Below are 6,363 nucleotides of genomic sequence, written 5' to 3'. Positions count from 1 at the left end.
TAGGGACAGTAGGAATCTCGTTAATCCATTCATGCGCGTCACTAATTAGATGACGAGGCATTTGGCTAGTTAATTGCACACAGCTGTGCGTTTATTTCCCATGAGCCGCATGGGTACGGTAACATACCATTAAGGCAAACATAGACCAGTCAGAGCGAGAGGCGCCGCTGCCTGGTTGTGTTAAATAATGGAACAAAAAAAAAAAAAAATTTTTAAATTGGGAAAGTAAAATGAGATAACATAAAATAAAATATAATATAAAATAATTATTGAGTTAAATTTATCTCAATCATTTGCTGTGCCACGTGGTCTCCAGGGCCATTGAGCGTGATTTGCTACAGACGTCATGGCGTTGAACCGGTTGAAGTTCAAATGGGACCCTTGCAATACTCTGGTTGTCACTCCTCTCAGCGAACTTTTTGGAATACCCAGATACCTTAGGAACTCTGCGGATTCACCACACCATATTCCGCGCCAGCTAATGGTGACAGATGATGTTCGGATGCTGGCCGGTATTACCTGAAATCTATCTGAAACAGAATTCAAGAGATCAGAATTATTCGCATACTTCTGGCGCTTCGTGTTATGAGCTTGCTGGAGGGGTCGAGCTCCCGATACAATCTGCACGTCGATAATGTTGGCGCCCGCATCATTCACAGCAATTATGTCTGGTTTCCTGGCTCCTTCCCTCGTCCGGTAGGTCTCTTCCTGATGCACCTCGAAGCCTTTCGCCCTGAGTAGCTTGGCCACAGTCCCACATATGGCGTCATGGCGCAGGACTCTTCCTCCGTGGGTTCTCATACATCTCTGTATTATGTGTGCTGTCGATTCAGTTTCACCGCATCCAGCTCTACATAGGATCGACTCATTCTGTCTCCGGAAGGTGCCTCTCGTGGTTCTCACTCTAGACGGAAGGGCGTTGATTCGGGTCCGCACGTTCTGAATGAATTCTCTTGCTGGGATTGTCACGAATGGATCGTGAAGCCATGACGTAGATAGAGTGGAATTCCGGGCTTCACGGAGCTCCCAGCCATCCACAGACGCATGCAGTTTCTTGGCCCAATCAGAGTTCTCGACTCGTGCTTGGTCGCACCATTTTAATCGGGAGATTACCCAGTCCTGATTCCTGATAGCTCTCGCTATGGAGAAGTCAGAGCAGGACAGGTTTATCAGGCGGCGTCTCAGGAGCTCTGGGATGGCAGATTCGAAGGACATTATTCCTAGCCCGCTATCGGAGATCGGAGCATGGTAGAACCCTAGTGGAACATCTGTTGGTAGGAAAAGCCAGTTCCGCACGAACTTGCGGACGGTTCTATCTAATTTTCGCAGCATGCCAGAATTCGACCGACCGAAGACCAGGCTGTGTGTGAATCGTGGCAACAAGAACATCTTTAGCATTGTCAGGCGTTGCTGAGGTTTTAAGGGGGCCTGTGTGATCTTCATCAGTGGATCCTCGATGTCAATGCGCGCTGCAGCGGGTCCTTTGTGGCAAAAAGTGACGCCTAGATGTTTCCATGTATCAGCGACGCCTATTTGTGGTATGTAACACCCCGCAATCCTAAAAGTTTTCGCGGATAAAGTTCGAATTTTCTTCACCTTTCCGGATGGAACGAGAGAAAGAGCTAAGCACTTGTTCGGCATCGGCGAAAGACCGTGCAGTGCCAGGTCTCTGACAACACCGTCCAGGACGTCTTGCAGCCCTTCTCTGGATTCTGTCAATAGGACTAGGTCATCAGCGAAAGCCAATGCGTTGATCTGCACCCCACCCAGATTGTATCCGTAGAACCCTGGTATCCTCTTGATGATAACATCGATGACCATGTTAAATATTAGAGAAGAGAGCGGATCACCCTGTCTCACTCCCTGCCCGGGATGAATCGTAGAGGACCTTTCTCCGTCTATCTCCAGCACTGTTACTGCCGATGTATACATGGTCATTATGTATTTCACAAATTCTGGTGGGAACCCCTTGTCCTGCAGGACTCTTTCTATCGCTCCATGGGAGACAGTATCGAAGGCTTTTTTCACATCGATAGCAGCGACGTGAAGTTCCCTTAGCCTGCTTCTGGCATCGTTGATGACGGTGGAGAGTACGAATACATTATCTGCAAGGCCATCAGCTTTGATGAACGCACGTTGTCTTTCGTCCAGGAGTTGTTTCTCAAGCAGGCGATTCGACAGGACTCTGTGCATATGGCGCAGGACCACTGAAGAGATAGAGATCGGTCTGAATTTGGCCGGATCCAGTGTACCGTTCTCTTTGGGAATCAAGATTGTGCGACTGTCTCTCCAGATTGGTGGAATTTTTCCAGAGTATAGGATTGCATTAAAGATTATGGTCTTGATTCTCTCAGGGACCTTCCGTAGCCAGTCGCCTGCGCTCACACCATCGGGGCCTGCAGCTGATCTTGCATCTGATTTTGACTCAATTACCTCATCTGTCGTAATCGGCATGAAAATGTCTTTCAGGGAGTCATCTATGGTCCAAGTATCCATTGACGTTGAAGGGAGCTCTTGCTTGTCTTCTAGAATGGGTCGCCAGAATTTCTCCTGAGTTTTTAAGCTCGGGTGGGGGACCTTGTCTGCGTCGCCGTCCAGTATCTTGCTCGCTGCTTTCGACATGTTTTTATTCCATAGTACCTGGATTGCTCGATAGTCCCTCTGACGTTGCTTACGTTTTGAGAGTTGGATATTGGAGACGGGTCCGCGGCGGCCCCTTCGTAAACGTGTAGTATGTGCAGCGTTTGGGAATTGCAGGTGGAACCAGTCGACCAGAGATTGTTCAGGGTCTCTTCCATTTAGGACTTCTAGTACTGCTTTCTCAAGCGCGCGGCCGCCAGAAATGTCAGAAGCGTTATTGTGTAGGAAAGCCAGGTCTTCACGAAGGTGTAGTTCCATGTGACTTTGTGAGTGCTTGTCAGCTTCCGGGGCTGATTCAGTCATTGGGAGTCTATCAATCTGCGTAGGAGGTGGAGCATCGCGGATTGGAATGGGAGTCATCTGTGGTTGGTCTTGGTATGGCGAGGTATTGTCCTTACTCACGGGTCCACCTTCCAGCTGCACACTGTTTCGTTCTTCATGGGCGGTCCTTTTTGGCTGTCCGAGCTCGTCCTTGAATTGCTGGACCATTATCCTGTACGCACTAGAGTGACGCTGTTTTTTCAGTGACTCCAGCGTCCTACCGGTACCTGCTTCTCTGAACAGATATTCGTTCATGAACCTCACAGTGGGTGGGGCTCTGGCTTCAGCAGCAGCCAGCATCCGTAGGTGTTCTGGGTTCCATCGCGCCTTAGTCCTTTCTATTACTATCTGCTCATTATTTTCTTGAGGGTGGCTCCGTGCTCTGTGAACTCCAAGGCCTTGTTTAGTCTTAAATGCACGATCACAGTGCGGACACTGAATCATCTCAGAAGCCGTCGGTGGGATCACGCTGGCATCAGCTTCGTTGCGATTGAGATTGGTTAAGCTACGGGTATGCTCACCGACCGACTGTATAGAGATACTGTCGGGTACTCCTGATTCATTTTGTTTATATTGAATATGATTATCGGTGAGGTTGCCTCTAGATGAGACGGTTTGACAATTTGTTTTACTATCGCGATGATGTTTTGCGCGGCCGGTAAGTTGTTGTAGTAAAGAGAGAGGTGCGCAATCTTGCGCCGGCAGGATGTCACTCCCCACCTCTCTTCTTGGGCGACTATCACTGAATTGTTCAGTCATCGGGTGCAAACCGTATCGTTCGTGCCCTCTCCGCAATCTTTCGTGTCAGTATCGGACAGTTGACTTTGTCAAACGCGGAGTGATCAGTTCGCTCGAGTTTAGCCATCAAACAGTTTGCACATCTGGAGGGATCTTTCTTCGAACAATTTCGAGTCTCATGTACACCTGCACAGTGGGCGCATACGTCATCGGGAACTCTGCAATCTTTGGCCAAGTGATGAAAGTCGAGGCATTTAAAGCATTGAAGCACCCGTATATGGTCCTCAATGCGACATAAGGCGTAGCCTATGAACACCTTGTTGTTTTTCAGAAGTTCAATTCTCGTCTCGGGGTAGACTTCGATTACGAGACTTGTAGTGGCGCGCTTTCCATCGGGGTATCTATATACAAACTTGATTTCCTCATCATGGTTAGCTGGTAGGTTGCTTTCTCTTAGGCTTTGGATAACCTCGTCGGGATTGGAAGAAGCAGGGACGCCGCGAATGAGCAGTCTGGGATTCACCTTCCTTGGTTCTCGCGCCATTAAACCGCACTGCTTCAGTTCCGCAGATTTCGCTAGAGATGCTACGTCCCCAGCTACAACGACTAGTTTGACAGCTCTTTCACGCAGCATCACCATTCTGGAAACTTTAAGCCCGAACTGGGCGGGGTTTATGTGACTCGTGAGTGCTTTCTTGACATCATCCGAGGATTTAAACTTTGCTGAAGACTCTGGTAGTGGCTGGATGAAAATGGCTTTTTCGTTGTCGACCAATACCTCGTTATCAGGAGATACTCTGATTATCGTACCCTTGGAAGATGCAGACCGCTTCGAGATTTCGGCATATGATCGCTCTTGAGTAGTAGGTACACATTTGAGGACTTCCTCCACCTTCTCCGATATCTGCTTGATTGACTGACTGACAACTGACAGCTGATGCTCACCAGAACAAGGGTGTTCGGTTTCCATGTGATGATCGCTAAGTGTGGTTTTTAGCTCATCCCTCACAATTTCCCTTACTTCCTCCTTGACAAATGACCGTACCATGTCCGCTATGCCTGCTTGGTCAAGCGCTTGAGATTGTGCAGATGATGCGCTCTTTACAGCCGCTAGCACCTCCTTGCCAAATGACTCAGTTGTCACTGTTCTCACCGCAATGACTGTGTAGGCAGTCATCAGTTTTTCCGCCGTGCGCTTGTAGAATTCCATGGCAGCTACGACCGCTGGGAGGCCAGGAATATCTGGGTCTAGAAGGTTGACATCCTCGAAGAGTGGCTTGATTTTCTGCCAGCGCTCGTCCATTTCTTTGGAAATATTGTCCAAGTCTGAGTAGTCCAAAGGAAGGTCTGCTTCATTAACTAAAGGGGGCGGTGAGCTGGAGGCTTTCCGTGCCTTCTTGTTCCTAGAGTTGCCTTGGAAAGGGCTGTCACCAAAGCCTACATTCTTCAGGTTGGCTGAGTCTTTCTTCCCACTGTCCTTGTGAAAGCTAAGCCTCCGTTGTCTGTCACCCTGTTGCTTTGGCGTATTAAGCTGTGGCAGGCCCTTTGCTAGATCGACGAAACATTCTACTACAGTGGGTTTTATGGAGGGGCCGTCTTTCGTCTGAGATGTACGTTGAGAGTCGGACTTCTGCTTCGGGGGATGTTTAGGAGGCATTACGGGAACTAGCTATTACAGCATAACAGATTAGTAATAACACAGAGTGTCGATACTTCACCAATGTGGGAGATTGCTGCTGATAGGTATGTGTGGTCCACTATTAGTAGCACCACGTCCCGTCATTAATAGAGTCACTCAATAACAGTGGAAAGGAGCAGGATTATCGCATCAGAGTGGAGTTCGATTCGTAATAGAGGATGGTAAAGTGGCCATAAGATGATCTCTTACTATTCACGAACTGTTATCAGTTGGCTCTAATAATGATGGTAAGTTGTACCGGAATTGACCATACCACTTAAGGATATAGCACGACGGTAGATGGTATGTATAGCGTTGTACCGAACGGCAATGGTGTTGTTAGAGCGTATCAACTGTCGATGAACTCAAGTGTCACAGTAGATAACGCCTTCACGTATCACGATAATTCATTTACAGAAGATAATGTAGCGTTGTCGATAAGTCTGTAAAGCCTATATATAACGATAGATAGCGCTACGGTGAATAGTCCGTACTATTGATGGTAACGCACCGAGAGTCAATATGCGGTCACAATCTATATAACCGGTGTACTGAGCAGCCTAGACGATCGGTAAAGAGAAAGTAGTTAGTGCACTGAACTAGATGGCGCTGCCAGTCAGAGTTGATATACTACGTCACCACAATGGCTGACCACAACTAATGAGAAAAGATATGTGCACGCCAAACACAGCACTAACAAATCCACTAATTACTGTTTGCACTTTTAGTTTAATTAGGTACTGATTACATTAAAATGACCACTTCGGCGAGCCGAAACTTTTAGTGTACTTTTCGTATCGCTTGGACCACTTTTTCCGAACGAAAAATTGCAAAAGGCACGAGAGCACTTATTCCACGACCGACACCGACAAGAGAGTCATAGTTACTTAGTTAAGAGAGTCATAGTTACTCCCGCCGTTTACCCGCGCTTGCTTGAATTTCTTCACGTTGACATTCAGAGCACTGGGCAGAAATCACATTGCGTC

General features: G+C 47.8%; 1 long non-coding RNA gene across 1 annotated transcript; it reads left to right on the top strand.

Moving 5' to 3' along the window:
* Positions 1–6,356, top strand: LOC105272452 (uncharacterized). The gene is made up of 3 exons (XR_892763.1): positions 1–68; positions 3,414–3,415; positions 6,269–6,356. It is a non-coding gene; the product is annotated as an uncharacterized lncRNA (long non-coding RNA).
* The last annotated feature ends 7 nt before the right edge of the window (positions 6,357–6,363 follow it).

Source organism: Fopius arisanus, unplaced genomic scaffold (genome assembly GCF_000806365.1).
Source record: "Fopius arisanus strain USDA-PBARC FA_bdor unplaced genomic scaffold, ASM80636v1 scaffold00179, whole genome shotgun sequence".
Classification (NCBI taxonomy): Eukaryota; Metazoa; Arthropoda; class Insecta; order Hymenoptera; family Braconidae; genus Fopius; species Fopius arisanus.
This window is presented reverse-complemented; position numbering and strand designations above follow the sequence as displayed.